Genomic DNA, 23,737 nt, shown 5'->3' with positions numbered 1-23,737 from the left:
TCTAATATATTTAATAATAAGTTAAATTATTTTTATTTTTAATAATAAGTTAAAATTTTAAATATATTTAATAATAAGTTAAAATTTCAAATACAGAAGCACCACACGTGCTCACCACACTTTTAGCTTTTACACATGGAGAAAAGAAAAAAAAAACAAAAATTATAATTGAAAAACAAGTGCAAATGGATTTATATTATTGTCGATTTTCCATGCAATCAATCTAAGGAAGCAAAACCGTGTTAAATGAGCTTCCTTTTCTCAGACTCCCCACAAGACCAGCAGATGAAGCTGCAAAGAAATTTCACCTCAAAGTCAAGAATAGCCCATGAAGATTCTAACTCTCCGGCCTCTTGTACAGGGATGACTTTGGAATTTTTTAAATAAAAAAAATTCATTTCTTCTAGAGTCAGCACACATCTTAACATCCCATTTCTCATTAATTTCAGCCAAAATTTGCACAGAAAATCTATATCTATATCTATATATATACCTAGTTGAGATAAAAAGAAGATATGGCTCCAAGTAAGTTTTTTACTTGGAAATTTTTGCTTCCTGCATGTTTCAAGACTGAGAACCCATTTCCAGAGCCTAAGATTCAAGCTTCTAATCAAATTACTTCCCAGAGATTATCTCTGTCAGATTTAAGCAACCCTGGTTCACCACTATCTGTCAGTGATCTATCAAATTCAATCTTTAACCTCCATGTTTTCACACTCAAGGAACTACAAATGGTAACCCATCAATTAGTTAATTTATTTTTAGTTATTTAACATAACCAATAAAATCATGTTATTCTTTTAAATAAATTCAAATCTGTTAATTTATTTAAAAATAATTTCATTACATCATTCACTCATCACAGCACACACACACACTTACCTGGAGTGGCGATGATCGGCAGCTGCAGCAGTGGGTGGCAACGGCAGCAACGGCGAGGGGACAGTGACGGCGAGGCAACGCGCAACACCCACGGGATCAGCAGCGACAGCGACGGCGACGGCGAGGGGACAGCGACGGCGAGTCGAAGGCAACACGCGACACCCACGGGAACAGCAACGACGGCGACGGCGAGGGGACAGCGACGGCAACGCGACAGCACTATGCGACACCCACGGGAACAGCAGCGACGGCAGGAAAATCAGCAACAACAGCGACGGAAGGGCGACAGCCACTAGCGACAGCGACGGGAACAGCGGCGGCGGCGAAGGCGGCGGCGGCGAGAGTGGCAAGAAGCACGAATGGGCGCTGAGGGGCAGAGAGGAGAGGAAAGGGTGGCTGAAATTAAAAGAGAGATGAAAAGAAGATTAGGCTTTTGCTTTTATATTGTTTGCTTTTTTTGACGGATTAGCGACGGAATAAATTCCGTCGCTAATATTTCAAAAATCCGTCGCTAAATCCGTCAGAAAATTAAACATAAAGTATTCGTCGATGATCCGTCGCTAATTCCGTCGCTAAATTTTTTTTTCCGACGGAAGTTACTTCCGTCGCTAAATCCGTCACTGATACCTTGTTTTTTTGTAGTGTGTATTCAATCATCAAATCAAATTCCTTTTTAATTTCAGCAAACTAAAATAAGATGGCTAATATGTTATATAAAAAGTATATAAATATAAGTACATTTTAGGTAATTTTTGAAAAATAAAAATAAAAATAATTATTTTTAAATTTACAGCCACCTAATAGTAATTTACTCATTTAAATTTGTTGAAAAAAATTATATTTTTTAATTATTGTTATGACATAATATTTATTCAAAGTATGTGATGAACTATCACCGTATGATGGAACTACATGATAAGACTCTAATAAACTGTGACACTCAAATCACAAAAGTTTTACCTATAAAAATAAATTGGTCATCGTAATGGCCAGTATTTGATGGGTATTGAATCCGTCAATTAAAACTGAGTTTTTTTTATTTAATAGATTTTACAAATAGAGTAAATAAGTTGTTTAAATTAAATGATAAATATAGTAAGAAAAACAGTTTAAAATAAAAATAAAGAAAAAAAATTACTATTAGAGACGTTGATTAAAAAAAATTAAAAAAGAAATAAAATAATGCAATTAAAATGATGAGATAAATAATTAAATTAAAATTCAACTGAAGGTAATCAAAATTAATAGATTTACGGTTGATCTTTGATTAAAAAGACAATTCATTCGAATGTCTATTATTTAGTTATAGTGTTATTAATTAATTAGAAATTAATTTAAACACTACGCGAATTAATTTAATGTTAAAGAAAAATTAGTGGAATTCCATCAAGCGTATAAATTTAATTAATTAACTACTTTAAGAAAAGAAAAATTCAAATTTGATCAATAATAGCAAGCGAATTTTTAAATCAAATCAATTAATTTCTTAGCATAAATGAATATGTTAATTGCTATTTGTATTAATTTTATTAACAATTATATATTTACTTGGGTTAATTAGCAATATAATGTCTTCCTAGAAGATTTAATAGACCTTTTAAATTTCTAAGAGGATAATAATGGAGGTGGTATTTATCAAAAACAGAAATTAATTGAAAACAGAAATAAGATGAACAGAAATTTAGAACAAAATCTCACAATTTTAAATAAACATCTATTTAAATAACTTTCAACTGAATAAAAGAGTTTAGCTTATAAGGACTATAATAAAATTGCAGAAACATAAAAGAAGAAAGAGAGGAAGAAATCGATCCAAGAGGAACCGAAAAAGAGAGAGGAGATAATGAGAAGAGATGTTAGATCCTACTTTTAGAGTAACCTTTATATAGATTTTTCCCAAACAAAAAGATAATTATTCACAACTTAAAAGAAAAAGTAAAATAAATTTACTACTCCTATGATAACTCTTATCTTAATCCTTATATGATTGTGTTTACATCTATCTGAAATAGTTTGGAACGTTGTACAGAGGGCAAAATAGTAATCCTAGAATATGTCCGTCGGGTTTCGACTATGGCTTTGGGCAAGATTATACCTTTTGTAATACCCTGCTAGACTCCGGTATCGGAATTCCTACCGTCCGGTGGAATCTCGGATGTCGGAAACCTCTAGAAGGGTGAAACCATGTTTTCATAAAATGTTTTAATGTATTTTATAGTTTTAATCAAGTAAGAAATGAGTTTTTGCATGAAAATAATCTTGGAGGAAGACCCAGGTTCGGCCGCCGAACCTCAAGTTCGGCCGTCGAACATGCATGCCCTTCGGGAGTGCTTTAGGCCCCCGAAAGCATAAGTGAGGGAAGTCCAGGTTCGGCCGCCGAACCTCATGTTCGGCCGCCGAACATGGCATGCATGCGGAGGCACGTTCGGCCCCCGAATGTGGCCTGGCCAGCCACCTATAAAGGGGTCCTTTAGCCAAAATGGGTGAGCTTTTCTCCCCATTTTCGGCCAAGGTGAGCTCTCCGCCGTCCCTCGCCGATTTTGAGTTTCTTCCTTCCATTCTTCATGATTTTTATGAGTTTACAACTTTGTTTTGAAGATTTTTGAGCATAAAGCAAGTTTTGAAGCTTGGAAGACTCAGGAGCCCTCTCCCTCCGTTCTCCAAGTTTAGGTCGCCTCCCCTCTCAATCTTTAAGAGGTAAGGGTCGATCTTGAACTCTTTTTATGTTTTAAGTAAGTTTTAAGTTGATTCATGGGGTAGAAATGCATGTTTAGGTTAGATGAGCATAGTTAGGTTTTATGTGAACTTGTGGACAATGTGAATTGATGTGTTGTTTGCTATGTGTTGTAGTTGGGGTTTAGGATAGTTTGAAGCCCCTAGGAGCTGATGTATGTTTCTATGCATGTTTTGGTTGAGTTATATGCATGATTGAAGGTTTTGGGAGGCAAATGTGCATAAGAGCCAAGTTTCTGCCCTTTCGGGAGAAACCAGGTTCGGCAGCCGAAGGAACTTTCGGCCGCCGAACATGCCTGGGAGGCAAGCCTTCGGCTGCCGAAGCCTACTCCCGAAAATGGACTTTCGTCTCTGGAGGGCACTTTCGGCCGCCGAAGGTGCCGCCGAATCTGCCTGACTTTCGGCTCTGGAGGGACTTTCGGCCGCCGAACCTGCCGCCGAAAGTGCCCTGTTCAGCCTTCCTTTGCATGTTTTGCATGATTGTTTTGAGGTGTTTTAGGGGGTGTTTGGGGGATGTTTTTAGAGTCATGTTCTAGTATGTTAGTCCCTCATTTGAGTCCACCTGTGTAGATTCAGACCCGAGGAACTGAGGACCCCAGCAGTGAGTCAGCTGCTTCAGTCGTTGTCAGAGCTAGCTGAGGTGAGTAGAATAAACCTTTATGTTAAAAGCAAATAAATTATAAAGTTTGAACATGTTCATGCATCATGAATGCCATGTGATATCCTAGGTTGTTTGCATTAGAATTCACGAATATACTGCATTGCATAATTGTATGATGGATGTGGATGAATGTTGGATGATCCTTAATCCTCGATATGATGCGATGTGATATGATACGGTATGGTATGGTATGGAAGTCCGGTTGACCCATTCTACGTCCTGGCACTATGTAAGAGAAAGACCGGTTGACCCATTCTACGTCCCGGCATCTTGGAATGTTATGTTATGTTATGTTTAAGAGAAAGACCAGTTGACCCATTCTACGTCCCGGCACTTTGGAATGTAGATGACTATAGGTGACAACACCATCCTTGATGTGATTTACCTATGATGTGATGCATTCCATGATAACATGTAATTTAAATGTTTTATTATTCTGCTCACTGGGCTCTAGTAGCTCACTCCTTTCCCTAATCCCCCAGGTTTGCAGGTACGGAATAGACCAGGAGGTCAGCTAGAGTAAAGTCTTGTTTATGTAATAGCTAGTGGTGGACATGACGGATATTGAAATGTATTGTATTGAATAGTTATGTAATGAAATGATGTTATTGAGGATTAGAATGTGCTTGACCCTAGTTTGTATGGTTATCCCTTTTGATACATGATCTCTCCAAAGTAATGATTTATGAATGTTTTATGTAAACCAAACTTAATGTATGAATATTACCCCATTGGAGCATTGATGAGGATTCCAATGTGGGGTAAATGATTATAGTTATGTTTTATGCATGCACAGGTTGAGTTTGGTAATTGAATGAGAAAAGTTCAAATTTTTATGTATATGTTGATCATGTATAGGATTAAACAGGTTTACAGATTGTATGTCAGGCTTGCTACGGGTCCCGGCGGCCTTAAGCCGATCTGGATCCTAGCACCGGTAGCAGTCCGATTTTCGGGTCGTTACACCTTCCAATTATAAAAAGCTCTAAAACAGCCTCTTTTGGTTCTTTTTTCTCATTTTCAGCTCAAAACCTGTCCAAAATCAAAATCCAAGTAAAAACCAATTGTTTATATCAAAATTATAGCAAAATCATGGAATTTAATATGGAAAAAAGTTGTGAGTTTTGCAATTCATTAGATTTCCCCATACTTGCATTTTTATTTATCCTCAAATATAGAAATTTAAAAATAAAAAAAATAAAAAACACAACTCTGTCCTCAACCATATGAAACTTAATTTATCCAGAGCAAAAAATCAAATTGTCATGCAATAAGATAATAGCAGAAATAGCTTAATTTCACCAAAGTTCATTTCAATAAGCCTCATGTTTAAAATGTGTTTCTCAAGATATAAAACTAGCCCTCAATCTAATTTCAAACACACAAAATATTTTGAATGCCATTAATATTAAACTACTCTTTTGAAAGAATAGACTCTTTAGAAATTTTTGACCAGACCAACAGAATTTAAAGATTTTGGAGAGCTTTATTACACTTCCTACTATATCTTTCCTGAAACCGATGAAGTGAACGTGAAATAAATGGTTACTAAGCCACTTGCCCTAAGTTATTCAGCTCAGATGGCTACGAGCTCTACTCATGATCACCTAACTAAAGGTATGGGGTGAGTTTTTAAACGGCCCAAAAGGGGTGATACTCTCTCAAACTCCAATTTTTCCATACAGAACTACCTTAAGTGGTCACCAAGTACTGCACTACTTGGACCATCGAGTTGGTAACCAAATAACCAAGTAACTAGAGGATTGGGTCATAGGAGTGCATTAATTTCTGATTTTTTAGCTTTTTGCTTTTGCTTTTTTTTTTCTTTTTCTTGATGACATCCTTTAGTTTCCACATAAATATATGGTCTAGACAATATCCTTAAAGCCATTCTTAACAAAGGGCAGCAATTTATTTAAAAACATGCATTCATTACCCAACTGTTTAAATTTGGGCCATACATCATGAACTCTCAAAATAAATCTTAAAAATAAGACTAACAAAATGAACAAGGATGAATTTATTCTATTTAGGCTAGTATACAAATGGCATAAAAAATTCTTTGAGAAGGATATATCAACTTCTCATGGCAAGTAAGAACTCAATAAAAATATTCTTTTTTAATTAAACCTCAAAATACTGAAAAACAGAAAAATTAAAATCAAATAATTGAAAAAATGACAAATCAGCAAGTATAAGTGCTGAGAAATAATAAAAAAAAAAACAGAGCAAGAGTACAGGCTTGACCAAGCCTCTAACAACAAGCAGAAAAATTTATGCATAACAGCAAAATAGAAGAAATACAGCAGAAACAAAAACACAGTATGTACAATTAGCCCTCATGGCAATCACAAAGAAACACTTTTATTCCAACTCTTCTCCCCCCTCCACACTTATTCTTCAAATTGTCTTCAATGTGAAAAAAAATTCAAGCAATGGGAGAAGCTCATAAACAAATTAGTATAAATGAGTAAAAAGAAATTTCCCTGAGGAGTAAGTTACCCTTAGAACTTCAGGCTGATGGTGGCTGGGGTATAGGCAACCCAAGTGGGAGAGGATGGCATCCAATTTAACATCAATATAGTGCATTTTCACCTCAATTCTAGCTAGGTGGACTTGATCATCAAGTTCTGTAGGTGCTACTGAGGTGGCTGGGGCTGACATGTCCTCTATCCGAAATAAGTGCGATCATGGTGGAATTATAGGATCTGGAGGACAAAGTACAATTTTTTTCCTCTGTTGAAGCTAAGTAAGCCCATAGAGTTAAGTGCATGTATATCAAGAGAAAGGATATTTTCAGCAATGTATAAATCAGTGTGCTCTGTATCAAGCAAACTTAATCCCACAGCTAACAAAGAAATCACAGAACCTAGATAGATACCATGCCCAGTATCAAAAATACTCTTAAACTAGGAAGCTAACCAAAAACCAAAGTTAACTTTTACGCTTATTCAACATGCACCACAGAAAGAAGAGTTTATATTTGATCAACTTGGTGGAATCTTTATTTTTTTTTTTTTAGAAAATATATAGCAAAGAAACCTGTGAATGTACCTAAGAGCAGGGCTCTAGATATCATTTGCTTTAGATTTACCCCTTAAACTCAAGTGCAGGGTTCCCAGTTAATTTTTTGTATACTAAATTTGGATTCCAACCAGCTAGATAATCACACAAAGAATTTAAGTACTCAGCAGTTTTAACATAATCATCATCATAAACACCCAAATGAAGTTTAAAACTTGTAATTGAATAATATACCATTTTATTCTATAGCCTAAAACAAATAATAGACACATTTAAATTAAAATTCTGCACATCAAAAGAGAACTCAAAGGTAGCATAAAACTCACAGCACAACTGAACATAGGAGGGACAGTTTATTGCAAAGAATTTTCTCCATCCAATATTATCAATTGAAGTATAGACCTCATCAAGCAATTGCAACTGGATCAAGGCAGCATCACTTATGCTCTTGCAAGGAAAAATATCATAATGGAGAAAATTCAGGACCTTATCATCACCCTCAAAATTGAAGTTATCGTGTAAGTCATGTTCCTCTTGCAAGTATATGGCCTTGCCACCGGCTATTCTGGGCATTCTTTTCTTCTATTTCTTTTTCGGAGGGGAAGCGGGCTGAACCTCCTCACTGCTGGTGTCTTCTTGTGCTAGGCCCGTGGCCTCTTTTTTACTGTGGCTAAAGGTTGTGTCCTTGCTACTGCTTTCTATGAAAGCTTCTAAAACCAATGTGGTGGTCTAAGGTTGCACTTTCTGATCCTATAGCTGTTTCAAAATTGCGGACTTGACCTTCCATTCATCACCTTCATCGGTGTGCACTTTATAGATAGGGGTTTTTCCTTTCGTCTGTGAATGGATGGCTTTCCCCGTTGCAACCGGTGGAGAAATCGCTGATGGTGCTATCATTTCTATCACTCCTTCAATGGGCTGCATTTCCGTCAATGAAGTCGTCGCTGTGTAATAGCGGTTGTCGAAGCCGTCAAAAATAAACCTATTATCAATCAACAAAATAATTTGTAGATAGTGGCAATAGGATCGAACCACAGGAATTTGATACTAAAAACCTTCCTAATAATGACTTAGGCAATTAAATAATAAAAGTAAAAATAAAAGGGGGGTTTGATTTTAATGATAGAGAACTGAAATTTAAAGACTAAGTAGTAGAAGAAAGCAATAAATTGAAAGGATGAGTAAATCAATGAAGAAAAGCTCCAGTTGAAGTATGGATCTATTTCAGTTATTTAGAATTGATCATTGATTCTTTAATACTCCTATTTATTTTAATAAATTAGTTTAGGTTGTGGAAGACGCTTCTCACAATCAAATTCCTCCTTAGTTTTAGTTCGACTAGGAAACGTTCGCTAATCAAACACTAGTTAACAAGTTGCCAAGGAACGTTCATGGGGTTTTTTACTTTACAACTGTTAACTGCATTAAGACTTAGAGAAACCTAATTCTAACCTTGCCAACCGCGAGGTCAAGTTTAGATTATGCAATCAAGTGTGCTTGTGTTCAAACAATCTAAGCAATTACGGGCCTAAATTATTTAAACTAATAATTTATCACTTATGTAATTAAAAGCAATAGGCCTTAATTGATTTTAATAGCAAAGCAATAATAGCATAAAGAACAAGTTGCATAAATATTGAAAAATAGAAGCTTAACAATGGAGTTTTAAATCTCCCAATTCATCACAAAACTGAAATTTCCTAACTTCAACTAGAAAAGAAAATGTTTAGCCACTCCTGGTGGACAAAAATACACAAAAAGAGAAAGAAGAAAAGTAGAAAGGAGGTTGCTGTGTTGCTGCTGAAGTTCTGCAGAAATTTCGATGATCCCTTGCTGGTTTGTGGATGTCTCCCTTTATAGGTGAAGAGTCCTAGTCCAATTAGGATTTGGAATCCTAATTTGACTTGGTCTTTTTGTAGTCTTTTATTCCTTCTTTGCCTTTGTATTTAATCATGAATAAATCTTCTTTTAGAGAAATTCTTTCTTAGGTGTGACTCTTGGAGATGTCATTGGATTGGTCTTGTGATGTTTGAAGTAGGATAGGACTCCAACACTTTTGAAATTCTGATTTTTCCTTTTTTTTCCGCGCTGCTGTCCTTGTCTGCGTCAGTTTGATTTGGGCAGTTGATTTGCCCAAATCACTTGCCTAGATCGTTACTGCAAGTCAGTCTTAGTTTTCTGCTTCAACTTTCTGCGAATGATTTGGCCAAATCACTTCGACCCAATCGATTTTCCAACTTTTTCTACAATTTTTCTCCAAGTTTTCAGTTTTCTCCTTTTCTGCAAAAACATCATAAAAATATAAATTAAACTAGAAAAATATGTAATTAAACAGTAATAATGATAATAAAAATGTGGCTAAATTATACTTGATCACTGTGTCTGAAAAAGCTTGCAACGGCATGTGGAGGAAGGCGCGGTAGCTGTCACCGTGTCAGGCTGAGCCTCGATGCATTGGTGCTTCGCCATTGCCGTTCCTGCAAGAGAGGGAAGAGTCGCGAGAGAGAGAGAGAGAGAGAGAGAAAAGGAGTTGACGGCATGGGAAAGAAGAGAAAAGAAAAGAAAAGTGAATAAGGGTTTTGGGTTTTTAAATAAAAGTAAACAATAAATAATAAAAATAGTAAAAATAAAATTACTGTAACGACCCGAAAATCGGACCGCTACCGGCGCTAGGATCCAGATCGGCTTAAGGCCGCCGGGACCCGTAGCAAGCCTGACATTTAACCTGTAAACCTGTATAATCCCATACATGATCAGCAATATACATAAAAATTAAAACTTTCCTTTCCATTCATACACCAAACTCAACCTGTGCATGCACTGTATATAACATAAATCATAAACATTGATCCCTCTGTGGGATCTCATCAGTGTCCCCAAATGGGTGACATAACCTGTGTTGAGTTGGTTTGCATAAACGACATAAAAATCCAAGATCATGTATTAAAAGGGATAACAACATTCTATGGTCAAGCACACCTCTAATATCCATAAACATCATTACATAACTATAATGTACTTTTACATTACATCGTTCTATGATTTGTCATGTCCACATTCTATCTATTACACAAACAAGCTTTACTCTAACCGACCTCCTCTTCTATCCTATACCTGCAAGCCTGGGGTAAAGGGAGAGGGGTGAGCTAAAAGCCCAGTGAGTAGAACTATAAAACATATTAACACTATGCTTCAATGAAATGCATCATAACACAGACAATTCATATAAGGGCTGGGTGAACTTGTCACCAATTAGTCCAAGCTAACTCTGTGCCAGGCCGTAGCATGGGGTCCTGGTCTTCCTGTCATAACATACATTACTTACCATTGTCCCAGGGCCTCCTCTGGGCTCCTGGTCTTCGAGTCCTATAACCGTGCCAGGCCGTAGAATGGGGTCCTGGTCTTTCCTTACTCTGTGCCAGGCCGTAGAATGGGGTCCTGGTCTTCCTGTCATGGACTAATTGGGTCATCCAATATTCACCCACATCAACAACAATCGATGCAATGCGGCATATTCGTGAAACTAATGCAATCATCCTATTGCATAATCATGATGCATGAAACATGATAAAACATTTAATTTCTCAATTTAAAAGATTTAAGTTTAGTTCCACTCATCTCTGGCTGACTCTAACAACACCGAAGCAGCTAAACTCACTGCTGGGGTCCTCGGTTCCTCGGGTCCAAACCTACACAGGTGGACTCAAATGAGGGACCAAACATACTAGAACATAACTATAAACTACTCCCCAAAAACCCCCTAAAACATCATGAAACAACCATAGAAAAACATGCAAAGGAGGCCTGGACAGGGCACTTTCGGCGGCAGGTTCGGCGGCCGAAAGTCCCTCCAGAGCCGAAAGTCAGGCAGGTTCGGCGGCACCTTCGGCGGCCGAAACTCCCAGACAGAGACGAAACTCATGCATGTTCGGCAGCACTTTCGGCGGCCGAAACTGCCAGACAGAGACGAAAGTCTCCTTTCGGGGGCAGGCTTCGGCAGCCGAAAGGCTTGCCTCCCCAGCCATGTTCGGCGGCCGAAAGTCCTTCGACTGCCGAACCTGGTTTCTGCCAAAGGGCAGAAACTTGGCTCCTTTTGCACATTTCGCCTCCAAACCTTCTAAACATGCAACAAACCTATTCTACAACACACAAACACAAGCATACAAGTTCCTAGGGGCCTCGAATCATCATAAACCCCATCTACAACACATCAAGCATCCACATTGTTCAAGAACACACATTAAACCCATAACCATAACCATAACCTAGACATGCATTCTACCCCCATAGATCTACTTAAAACTTACTTAAAACATGCAATGAGCTTAAGATCGGCTCTTACCTCTTGAAGATCGAGAGAGAGACGACCTAAAACTCGGAGGTGGGAGAGATTGGGTTCTTGAACCTCCAAGCTCCAAAACTTGCTCAAAAGCTCAAATCTTCAAAACAAAGTTAAAACAAATGAAAATCTTGAAAGATCTAGAGGAAGAGCATCAAAGATTGGTGAGGGACGGCGAAGAACTCACCTTGGCCGACAACGGGGAGAAAAGCTCGCCCGTTTTCGGCTAAGGGACCCTTTTATAGTGGCTGGCCAGGCCACGTTCGGGGGCCGAATGTGCCTCCGCATGCATGCCATGTTCGGCGGCCGAACTTGAGGTTCGGCGGCCGAACCTGGACTTCCCTCACTTATGCCTTCGGGGGCCTAAAGCACTCCCGAAGTGCATGCATGTTCGGCGGCCGAACTAGGGGTTCGGCGGCCGAACCTGAGTTTTTCTCCAATGCAATTTTCATGCAAAAACTCATTTTCTTTCATGCTTAAAACATAAAACACATTAAAACATTTTATAAAAACATGGTTCTTACCCTTCTAGAGGCCTCCGACATCCAAGATTCCACCGGACAGTAGGAATCCCGATACCGGAGTCCAGCCGGGTATTACATTCTCCCCCCCTTAAGAACATTCGTCCCCGATTGTTCCTCAACTAGCACATGCAAGGCATACAACATAACATACACATAAAACTCATAAGAAACTAACCTTAGAAAAGATAAGGGTACTGCTGGAGCATGGACTCCCGTGTCTCCCAAGTGCACTCTTCCAGATTGTGGTGGTTCCAAAGGACCTTCACCATCGGGATTTCCTTGTTCCTTAGCTTTCTGATCTGGGTGTCTAGGATTTGTACCGGCTGCTCAACATAGGAGAGATCCTCTTGGATCTCCACATCAGGCTCATTAAGAACCTTGCCCGGATCTGACACGAACTTTCTCAACATAGAAACATGGAAAACTGGATGGATTCTCTCCATTGAAGCAGGTAAATCCAGCTTGTACGATACATTCCCAATCTTTTGCAAGACTTCAAAGGGTCCGATGTACCGCGGAGCCAGCTTACCTTTCTTCCCAAACCGAACCACTCCTTTCATTGGAGACACCTTGAGCAATACCAGATCCCCCTCCTGGAACTCTACTTGCCTTCTACGGATGTCTGCATAACTCTTCTGTCTGCTTGCAGCCGTCTTGATTCTTTCTCTGATTAAGGGTACCACCCTGCTGGTGATCTCTACTAACTCAGGCCCTGCCAAGGCCTTTTCTCTAACTTCTTCCCAGCAAACAGGTGACCTGCACTTCCTTCCATATAAAGCTTCATATGGAGCCATCCCGATGCTAGCATGATGGCTGTTATTGTAAGCAAACTCCACCAAAGGTAGATGCTGCCTCCAAGAACCGCCAAAGTCCAGCACACACATTCTTAGCATATCTTCTATGGTCTGGATGGTCCTCTCTGACTGTCCGTCTGTCTGTGGATGGAAGGCAGTACTGAAATCCAACCTGGTACCCATGGCATCTTGCAGACTCCGCTAAAACCTGGAGGTGAACTGGGGTCCTCTATCTGACACTATAGAAACAGGAACTCCATGCAGTCTGACTATCTCATCAATATACACCTGCGCCAACTTGTCCACAGAATAGCCACTCCTGACAGGGATGAAGTGAGCAGATTTGGTGAGTCTGTCCACAATCACCCATATGGAGTCCAATCTGTTGGACGTCGCCGGTAACCCCACTACGAAGTCCATAGCTATATTCTCCCATTTCCACTCTGGGATAGGTAGCGGGTTAAGCATTCCAGCCGGCTTCTGATGTTTCAGCTTCACCCTCTGACACACTTCGCAGGCTGACACAAACTGTGCCACTTCTCTCTTCATAGCTGGCCACCAATAAACCTTTTTCAGATCTTGATACATCTTGGTGGCTCCGGGGTGAATGTTGTATCTTGCATTATGAGCCTCTCTCATAATGTCTCCTTTTAGCCCTATGTCATCTGGTACACATAAACGACTCCCATAGCGGAGGATCCCCTTGTTGTCGAATCTGAACTCGCTGTCTTTGCCTGACTGAACAGTCCTGGCAATCTTCACTAACTCTGGGTCCTTATGCTGTTTCTGAGCCACTTGCTCCAGAAACACAGGTGTCACTCTCATCTGGGCCACTAAAGCACCTGTACCAGACAACTCCAACTGTAGACCTTCATCAATGAGCTTGTAAAACTCCTTCACCACTGGTCTCCTCTCTGCCGTGATGTGGGATAGACTGCCTAGTGACTTCCGGCTTAGGGCGTCTGCCACGACATTCGCCTTACCCGGATGATACTGAATCTTGCAATCATAGTCACTCAGCAGCTCTACCCATCTCCTCTGTCTCAAGTTCAAATCTCTTTGACTCAGGATGTACTGCAGGCTTTTATGATCTGTGAAGATCTCACATTTTACCCCATAGAGGTAGTGTCTCCACATCTTGAGTGCAAAGATTACTGCTGCCATCTCAAGGTCATGTGTGGGGTAATTCAACTCATGCTTCTTTAGCTGTCTAGAAGCATAAGCAATCACCCTCTCATTCTGCATTAGTACACAACCCAGTCCCACACGGGACGCATCACAAAAGACTGTAAAGTCTGCATCACTAGATGGCAGAGCTAACACTGGTGCTGAAGTCAACCTCTTCTTAAGCTCTTCAAAACTCTCTTCGCACTGGTCGGTCCACACAAACTTCTGATTCTTCCTGGTTAACCTGGTCAGAGGAGCTGCAATTTTCGAGAAGTCCTGAACGAACCTCCTGTAGTAACCTGCCAAACCCAAGAAACTTCTAATCTCTATCACTGAAGTGGGTCTAGGCCAGTTAGCCACAGCTTCTACCTTCTTGGGGTCTACCTCTATTCCTTTTTCTGACACCACATGCCCCAAGAATGAAATGCTCCTCAGCCAGAACTCACACTTAGAGAACTTGGCATACAAGCCATGTTCCCTTAAGGTCTGCAAAACCAACCTCAGATGATGGGCATGCTCCTCTGCATTCCTGGAATACACTAAGATATCATCTATGAAGACAATAACGAAGTGATCCAGGTACTAGCTAAACACTCTGTTCATGAGGTCCATGAATGCTGCAGGGACGTTGGTTAACCCGAACGGCATCACAAGGAACTCAAAATGCCCATATCTGGTCCTGAAAGCTCTCTTTGGCGCATCTTCTTCTCTGATCCTCAGCTGATGATACCCAGATCTCAGATCTATTTTGGAGAAACAACCCGCTCCTGCTAGCTGGTCGAATAGATCGTCGATCCTTGGCAATGGGTACTTGTTCTTGGTAGTGACTTTGTTCAACTGCCTGTAGTCGATACAAAGTCTAAGGGATCCATCCTTCTTTCTCACAAACAAAACTGGAGCACCCCAGGGTGAGGTACTCGGTCGGATGAAGCCCTTGTCTACCAGCTCCTGTAACTGCTCCTTCAACTCTTTCAATTCTGCTGGCGCCATCCTGTAGGGAGGGATAGAGATCGGTCGGGTTCCAGGCATCAGTTCTATCTCGAACTCTATCTCCCTAGCAGGTGGTAAACCTGGCAGCTCGTCTGGGAACACATCTAAGAACTCTCTAACCACTGGCACCGAGGCGGGCTCTCTGACCTGACTGCTAAGCTCTCTCACATGAGCCAAATACCCCTGACATCCCCTCCTGAGCAACCTTCGAGCCTGAAGAGCTGATATTAGACCTCTAGGTGTACCCCTCCTGTCTCGTCTGAAGACAACCTCAGACCCATCCTGACCTCTGAACCTGACTACCTTGTCCCTGCAGTCCAAGGTAGCACCATGGGTAGATAACCAGTCCATCCCTAGAATGACGTCAAAATCTGTCAAATCTAGAACCACTAGGTCGACGGACAAGCATCTTCCCTCAACATACACAGGACTACACTGGCAGACTGACTCTGCCACTGATGGATCACACTTGGGTCCACTGACCCAGAGAGGACACTCTAACCCATAAGTCATCAGACCCAACCTCCCCACGGCTCTCGGAGCAATAAAAGAATGAGATGCACCAGGGTCCATCAAGGCATACAAATCTGAACAACCAATGACTAAGTTACCTGCCACCACGGTGTTAGATGCATCTGCCTCCTGCTGTGTCATTGTGAAGATCCGTGCTGGAGCTGATGGACCTTCACCTCTGAAACCCGCTGAAGAAGAGGCTGCCCCTCTCCCTCTGCCTCTGCCACTGGTCTGAGTCATGGCTGGAGCTGCTGGCTGCGCTACACTGCCTGAGGCTGTCTGCTGGGACTGAGCCATCGGGACTGCTCTTGGACATTCTCGAGCCATATGCCCCTCCTGACCACATCTGAAACAGGCGTTCGTCCCAAACCGACATACTCCCTTGTGTGGCCTACCACACTTCGCACAAACTGCATTATCTGCACCAGAGCTTAAGCCACTCCCAAATCCCAGACTAGACTTGACTTTGCTCCAGAACTTGTTCTTCTTACCCTTGGGTTTACCCCATCTCTTACTGCCTGAGGCCGCTGCACTCAGGGTAGAGGGATCTAACTTTCCCCCACCCGGAGTTTTAGAACCAGAAGGTTGTGCCACTGTCTGCTTAACTGTCCCCTGAATGATGGCACTGACCTCCATTTTCCTGGCCATATCTACTATGGCATGGAAGCTCTCCCTGTCCACGGACTGAATCAAGGAGGAATACCTGGAATGAAGTTTCATGACATACCTCCTTGACTTCTTCGAATCTGTATCCAGACTCTGCCCAGCAAAAGGCAACAGCTCCAAGAACCTGTCGGTGTACTCCTCTACACTCATATCCTCTGTCTGCCTCAACTGCTCGAACTCTATCATCTTCAGCTCTCTTGAACTATCGGGAAAAGCCCATCCTGCAAACTCGTTTGCAAACTCTTCCCAAGACATGTTGTCCACTCTCGGGTTCACATAATTCTTGAACCACTCTCGTGCCTTCTTACACTTAAGCGTGAACCCGGCCATCTGAATGGCTCTACTGTCATCAGCCCCAATCTCATCTGTAATCACCTTAACCCTTTCAAGATACACAAATGGGTCATCCCCTTTTTCATACTGAGGAGCACCCAGTTTCATGTAGTCAGTCATCTTGACCTTGCTCCCACTGGCCGAGCTAGGTTTAGAAGGTTGAGTAACTGGGGCTGCTGGTTCTGTAGGTGGTGGAGATGGTGCAACATTTTCTGAGGTAGGGTTTGCTGGATTTGGATAGTAAGGTGGGGGTGGATACATTGGGTATTGTGAATATGGTGGGTAGTATGGTGGGTATGGCATCTGTGTGGGATAAGGGGTGAAACTAGGGTAATCCGATGTACCTCCCATCGAATACCCGAGATGTTGTGAGAAGTGTGGGTAGTGGGGTGGCTGAACAAATCCTGAGGTCTGAGTGCCTCCTAGGGACTCTCCCATTCCCTCTTCTGACATGCTAACTCCCAGACTGCTATCCCTCCTCTACTCTACATCCATATCATCCCCCATGTCCTCTGACATTCCTCCCTGAACTGTTCCCCTCACTGATCTGCTCCTACCCAAATCCAGAGACCTTCTAGGGTCTCTTACTGCTCTTTCTCTGCTAGCCCTACTAGACATTGCCCTAGGCAATGTAGGAGGACGGGCGCTCATGCCCTCATCCTCAGGTGGCACTCCAGTCAATCGTGCAGATCGACGAGTTCCTCTCATCCTGTTTTCTGAAAAACCGCACATAACAAACAAACATTAGCACCACATGGTTCATGTGGGAACACATGAACCCACATTACATACATCACATATCATAGCATATCGGTAATGCACATGCATATTATCATGGCATTTCACATCATCATACAAGACAGGACTCCACATCCTATCCTAGTGGACATGATCTTTCCTATTGTGCTTGACCTTTTATAACCTCTATGAGCCCGACACTCTTGGTCCGACCATATGAACCTAGGGCTCTGATACCATTCTATAACGACCCGAAAATCGGACCGCTACCGGCGCTAGGATCCAGATCGGGTTAAGGCCGCCAGGACCCATAGCAAGCCTGACATTTAACCTGTAAACCTGTATAATCCCATACATGATCAGCAACATACATAAAAATTAAAACTTTCCTTTCCATTCATACACCAAACTCAACCTGTGCATGCACTGTATATAACATAAATCATAAACATTGATCCCTCTGTGGGATCTCATCAGTGTCCCCAAATGGGTAACATAACCTGTGTTGAGTTGGTTTGCATAAACGACATAAAAATCCAAGATCATGTATTAAAAGGGATAACAACATTCTATGGTCAAGCACACCTCTAATATCCATAAACATCATTACATAACTATACTGTACTTTTACATTACATCGTTCTATGATTTGTCATGTCCACATTCTATCTATTACAAAAACAAGCTTTACTCTAACCGACCTCCTCTTCTATCCTGTACCTGCAAGCCTGGGGTAAAGGGAGAGGGGTGAGCTAAAAGCCCAGTGAGTAGAACCATAAAACATATTAACACTATGCTTCAATGAAATGCATCATAACACAGACAATTCACATAAGGGCTGGGTGAACTTGTCACCAATTAGTCCAAGCTAACTCTGTGTCAGGCCGTAGCATGGGGTCCTGGTCTTCCTGTCATAACATACATTACTTACCATTGTCCCAGGGCCTCCTCTGGGCTCCTGGTCTTCGAGTCCTATAACCGTCCCAGGCCGTAGAATGGGGTCCTGGTCTTTCCTTACTCTGTGCCAGGCCGTAGAATGGGGTCCTGGTCTTCCTGTCATGGACTAATTGGGTCATCCAATATTCACCCACATCAACAACAATCGATGCAATGCGGCATATTCGTGAAACTAATGCAATCATCCTATTGCATAATCATGATGCATGAAACATGATAAAACATTTAATTTCTCAATTTAAAAGATTTAAGTTTAGTTCCACTCACCTCTGGCTGACTCTGACAACACCGAAGCAGCTGAACTCACTGCTGGGGTCCTCGGTTCCTCGGGTCCGAACCTACACAGGTGGACTCAAATGAGGGACCAAACATACTAGAACATAACTATAAACTACTCCCCAAAAACCCCCTAAAACATCATGAAACAACCATAGAAAAACATGCAAATGAGGCCTGGACAGGGCACTTTCAGCGGCAGGTTCGGCGGCTGAAAGTCCCTCCAGAGCCGAAAGTCAGGCAGGTTCGGCGGCACCTTCGGCGGCCGAAACTCCCAGACAGAGACGAAACTCATGCATGTTCGGCGGCACTTTCGGCGGCCGAAACTGCCAGACAGAGACGAAAGTCTCCTTTCGGGGGCAGGCTTCGGCAGCCGAAAGGCTTGCCTCCCCAGCCATGTTCGGCGGCCGAAAGTCCTTCGGCTGCCGAACCTGGTTTCTGCCAAAGGGCAGAAACTTGGCTCCTTTTGCACATTTCGCCTCCAAACCTTCCAAACATGCAACAAACCTATTCTACAACACACAAACACAAGCATACAAGTTCCTAGGGGCCTCGAATCATCATAAACCCCATTTACAACACATTAAGCATCCACATTGTTCAAGAACACACATTAAACCCATAACCATAACCATAACCTAGACATGCATTCTACCCCCATAGATCTATTTAAAACTTACTTAAAACATGCAATGAGCTTAAGATCGGCTCTTACCTCTTGAAGATCGAGAGAGAGACGACCTAAAACTCGGAGGTGGGAGAGATTAAGTTCTTGAACCTCCAAGCTCCAAAACTTGCTCAAAAGCTCAAATCTTCAAAACAAAGTTAAAACAAATGAAAATCTTGAAAGATCTAGAGGAAGAACATCAAAGATTGGTGAGGGACGGCGGAGAACTCATCTTGGCCGACAACGGGGAGAAAAGCTCGCCCGTTTTCGGCTAAGGGACCCTTTTTTAGTGGCTGGCCAGGCCACGTTCGGGGGCCGAATGTGCCTCCGCATGCATGCCATGTTTGGCGGCCGAACTTGAGGTTCGGCGGCCGAACCTGGACTTCCCTCACTTATGCCTTCGGGGGCCTAAAGCACTCCCGAAGTGCATGCATGTTCGGCGGCCGAACCTGAGTTTTCCTCCAATGCTATTTTCATGCAAAAACTCATTTTCTTTCATGCTTAAAACATAAAACACATTAAAATATTTTATAAAAACATGGTTCTTACCCTTCTAGAGGCCTCCGACATCTAAGATTCCACCGGACGGTAGGAATCCCGATACCGGAGTCCAGCCGGGTATTACAATTACCTCTTTTTAGAATAGTTATAAAACTTACTCAAATATTTTACCATTCAAATAACCATTGAAGGCCATATATGATCTCTATAAATTTCAGACTTATCCAGAAGATATAATCTGCTCTAAGATATTGAAGCAACCAAAAAAATAAAATAAAAAAGAAAAATTAAAAGAAAAAACTCCTAGTTGTCAGACAGACTTGGGCAAGCCTGTCACCTTGGATTGCCTCCTAAGCAACGGCTTTGTTTATTGTCCTACACTAGACTTTAATGGCATGTTAGACTTTAATGGCATGTTAGGCTTTATCCACTTCCATCTTTGTATTCATTCAGCACTCAAATCAACTTCTTTGCTTCTAAAGGATTCAACTTGGAGGAGATTATGACCGGAAGTGTGTTATTACTTTCCAAAAACACATTTCAAATGAGCTGAAAGTGTTTCTAAATCGAGTTTCAATGCCTTGTGGCTCAAAGTGTCCAATGAGCATACTGTTTCCATGATTTTCTCATCAAATGTGATGTGCTATTGTTAAGGCAGTCCATTGTCAAGTTTTCAATTAGAATTACCTCCAACTTGTCTTCCTTGCTTAATTTGAATACTTCTTGAGCGAGAAGATCAACAACATATATGATGCAAAGAGAAAAATTATCATTAGGATACTTCATTGCATCATAGACATTAAAATTTACCTCCTCTCCATCAAACTCCATTGTGAGCGTGTCTTCATGCACGTCAATTTTCGTTCTAGCAGTCTTGAGGAATGGTTGCCCTAGCAACAAATCGGTAGAATTAAATAAATTGTCATCTTCCATATCCAAGACGAAAAAGTCTGCTGAAAAAATTAATTTTTCCACTTGAACCTAGACATCCTCCAACACGCCCTTAGAGTAGACTATTGATCTATCAGCGAGTTGGAGTGTGACTCCTGTTTGTTTCAGAGGACCTGCATCCAAAGACAAATAAATAGACAAAGACGTAACATTTATAGAAGTTCCTAAATCACACATTGCCTTCTTAACTTTAAAGTTTTCAACTTTACATGATATTTCAAACATGCCTTTATCTTTACATTTTTGTGAAAATTTTCTTTGAAGTGGAACTGACACATTCTCACCTACTTTAATCTTTTCCTGGCCATATAATTTTCTTTTATTAGTACAAAGATCTTTTAGAAATTTCACATACCTGGGTATTTACTTTATGATTTCAAGAAGGGGTATGTTCACATGGACTTTGCGAAAAATCTCCAAGATCTCTTTTTCTTCCCTTTTCCTTTTAGATTTAGCAAATCTTCCAGGAAAAGCAGGATAGATTACCTGAATTAGGAATTGTTCTACCTCTAATTTCTGGGGCTGATTCTCTACTGGAATTCAATTCTGCTTCTGGCATCAGGTCCATTGCACTGCTTTGGGCAAGCCCCTTCGAGCTGGCAGTTTTCAATTCTTTCCCACTTTGCAATGTAATTGCAATTGCGTTCGATTTTGGGTTTAGCACAGTTTGGGAGAGCAGTTTCCCTTGAGATTCCAACTTGCTCACTGATATAGCAAGTTGGCTCACTTAATTCTCCAAATTATGAATGCTCGGCTTCATTTTCTGTTGAAAAGTAAGAGTGCTATTAGCAAGAGATTGTACAATGTCTTTTAGAGACATACCTGATTTTGCAACTTGATAATTTTCTCTTGGCTGAAAATTTTGTTGTCTATTCCCATAGCTAAAATTTGGATGATCTCTCCATCCTGGATTGTATGTATTTGAAAATGGGTCATACTTCCTTTGCTGTCCATTAAACCCTCCAATTGCGTTTACCTATTGCTCACTTTCATGAAGGGTAGGACACATGTTTGTGGGGTGGTCGGCTTTGTTGCAAATGCCACAAGTCCGTACATTATTTCCTACAGCCAAGTATTGAATTAAAGTGATAAGTTGTGAAATTTTAGAATCTTAAGATGCTATACTTACCTCGTTCGCATTCATAGGAATGTCCACATCTCGGCCATACTTTCTAGAGTTGGCAGCCATTTTTTAGATTAAAGTTTTATCCTCTTCAAGTTCCATTTTTGAAATGGCACCTCGACTAGCAGTATCTATTATTCTCCTTTCTAATGGTAACATTCCTTCATAGAAGTGCAAGTTGAGTTGTTTTGGAGTGATTCCATGTTTTGGATAGCTTGCAATTAATTTCTTGTAACGTTTCCAATATTCATGGAGTGTTTCATTTTTCCTTTGTTTGATTCCACTTATTTCCTTTCTTATAGATGAAGCTTTAGTTGCTGGAAAAAATCTTTCTAGAAACAATTCTTTAATCTGCGTCTAAGTGGTGATTGATCTTGGGGAAAAATAGTAGAGCCAATTCTTAGTAGATTCAATTAAAGTAAAAGGAAAAGCTACTAAACTGATTTGTTCGTTAGTTATCCCCTGTGTTCTCATATTTGAACAAACCACATAAAATTCTTTCAGATGGTGATATGGGCCTTAATTCTCCAATCCTTGGAATTTTGGTAATATATGAATCATACATGTTTGCAATTCCAGGGGTGTGTTCAACACTGGATATGTTTGGTAATATATTGCTCACTTTCATGAATGGTAAGACACATGTCTGTGGGGTGGTCGGCTTTGTTGCAAATGCCACAAGTCCGTACATTATTTCCTACAATCAATTATTAAATTGAAGTGATAAGTTGTCAAATTTTAGAATTTAAAGATGCTATACTTACCTCATTTGCATTCCTAGGAATGTCCAGATCTCAGCCATACTATCTAGAGGTGGCAGCTATTTTTTAGATTAAAGTTTTACCCTCTTCAGGTTCCATTTTGAAATGGCACCTCCACTAGCAGCATTTATTATTCTCCTTTCTAATGGTAATTGTAACGACCCGAAAATCGGACCGCCACCGGTGCTAGGATTCAGATTGACTTAAGGTCGCGAAACTCGTAGCAAGCCTACTGTACATCCTGTTATACCTGATAAAATCCCATACATGATCACAAGATATAATAAAAATATAAACATTCCATAAACCATGGCTCGAACTGTGCATGTATCAAAACTGTAAACATAAAACCCATACTAGAGCCCTTATCGAATGCTCTAGTATGATAAGATGTGAATTGTTTGTGTTGTGACGCATTTCATACGAGCATATGTTTATTAAACTATTTTTTATGTTCTGCTCACTAGGCTCTTGCAGCTTGTCCCTTTCCCCTAACTCCAGGTTTGCAGGATCAAAGATAGCTCGAGGAAGTCAGCGTAGTTGCTGGTATAGCTAATGTAATAGTATAGTGTGGACATGTAAATCTTAATGGATTAGAATTGTGCTTGGCCCTCGTTTTTATCTTTGTAATCCCTGTTAACATGATCCTTATGTAAAAGTTTTAATTATAAGTTTATGTTTAAACTAAGCTTGAGGCATGTAATGTTTATCATACTGGAGCATTTGATGAGGGCTCTAATATGGGTTTATGTTTTCAGTTTTGATGCATGCACAGGTCGAGTCTTAGTTCATGGAATGTTATGTTTATGTTGTCTTATGTGATCATGTATGGGATTTTATCAGGTACACAGGATGTATAGTAGGTTTGCTATGGATTTCAGTGACCTTAAGTCGATTTGAATCCTAACGCCGATAGCGGTCCGGTTCCCGAGTCGTTACTGAGTGGTGGTGTCGCAGCGGGACTTCCTCTTTCGGCCCCCCAAATGTGATTTATCCAGCCACCTATAAGAGGCCTTTAGCCCAAAAATGAGAGAGTTTTCTCTCCATTTTCGAGCAGAGGTGAGTCATTGCCCTCTCTTTGATGCTCCTATTGTTTTTCCTTCAAATCTTTTAGAAATTTCATGAGTTTTCTCTTGT

This window comes from Manihot esculenta, chromosome 4, assembly GCF_001659605.2.
Source record: "Manihot esculenta cultivar AM560-2 chromosome 4, M.esculenta_v8, whole genome shotgun sequence".
Lineage (NCBI taxonomy): Eukaryota > Viridiplantae > Streptophyta > Magnoliopsida > Malpighiales > Euphorbiaceae > Manihot > Manihot esculenta.
This window is presented reverse-complemented; position numbering follows the sequence as displayed.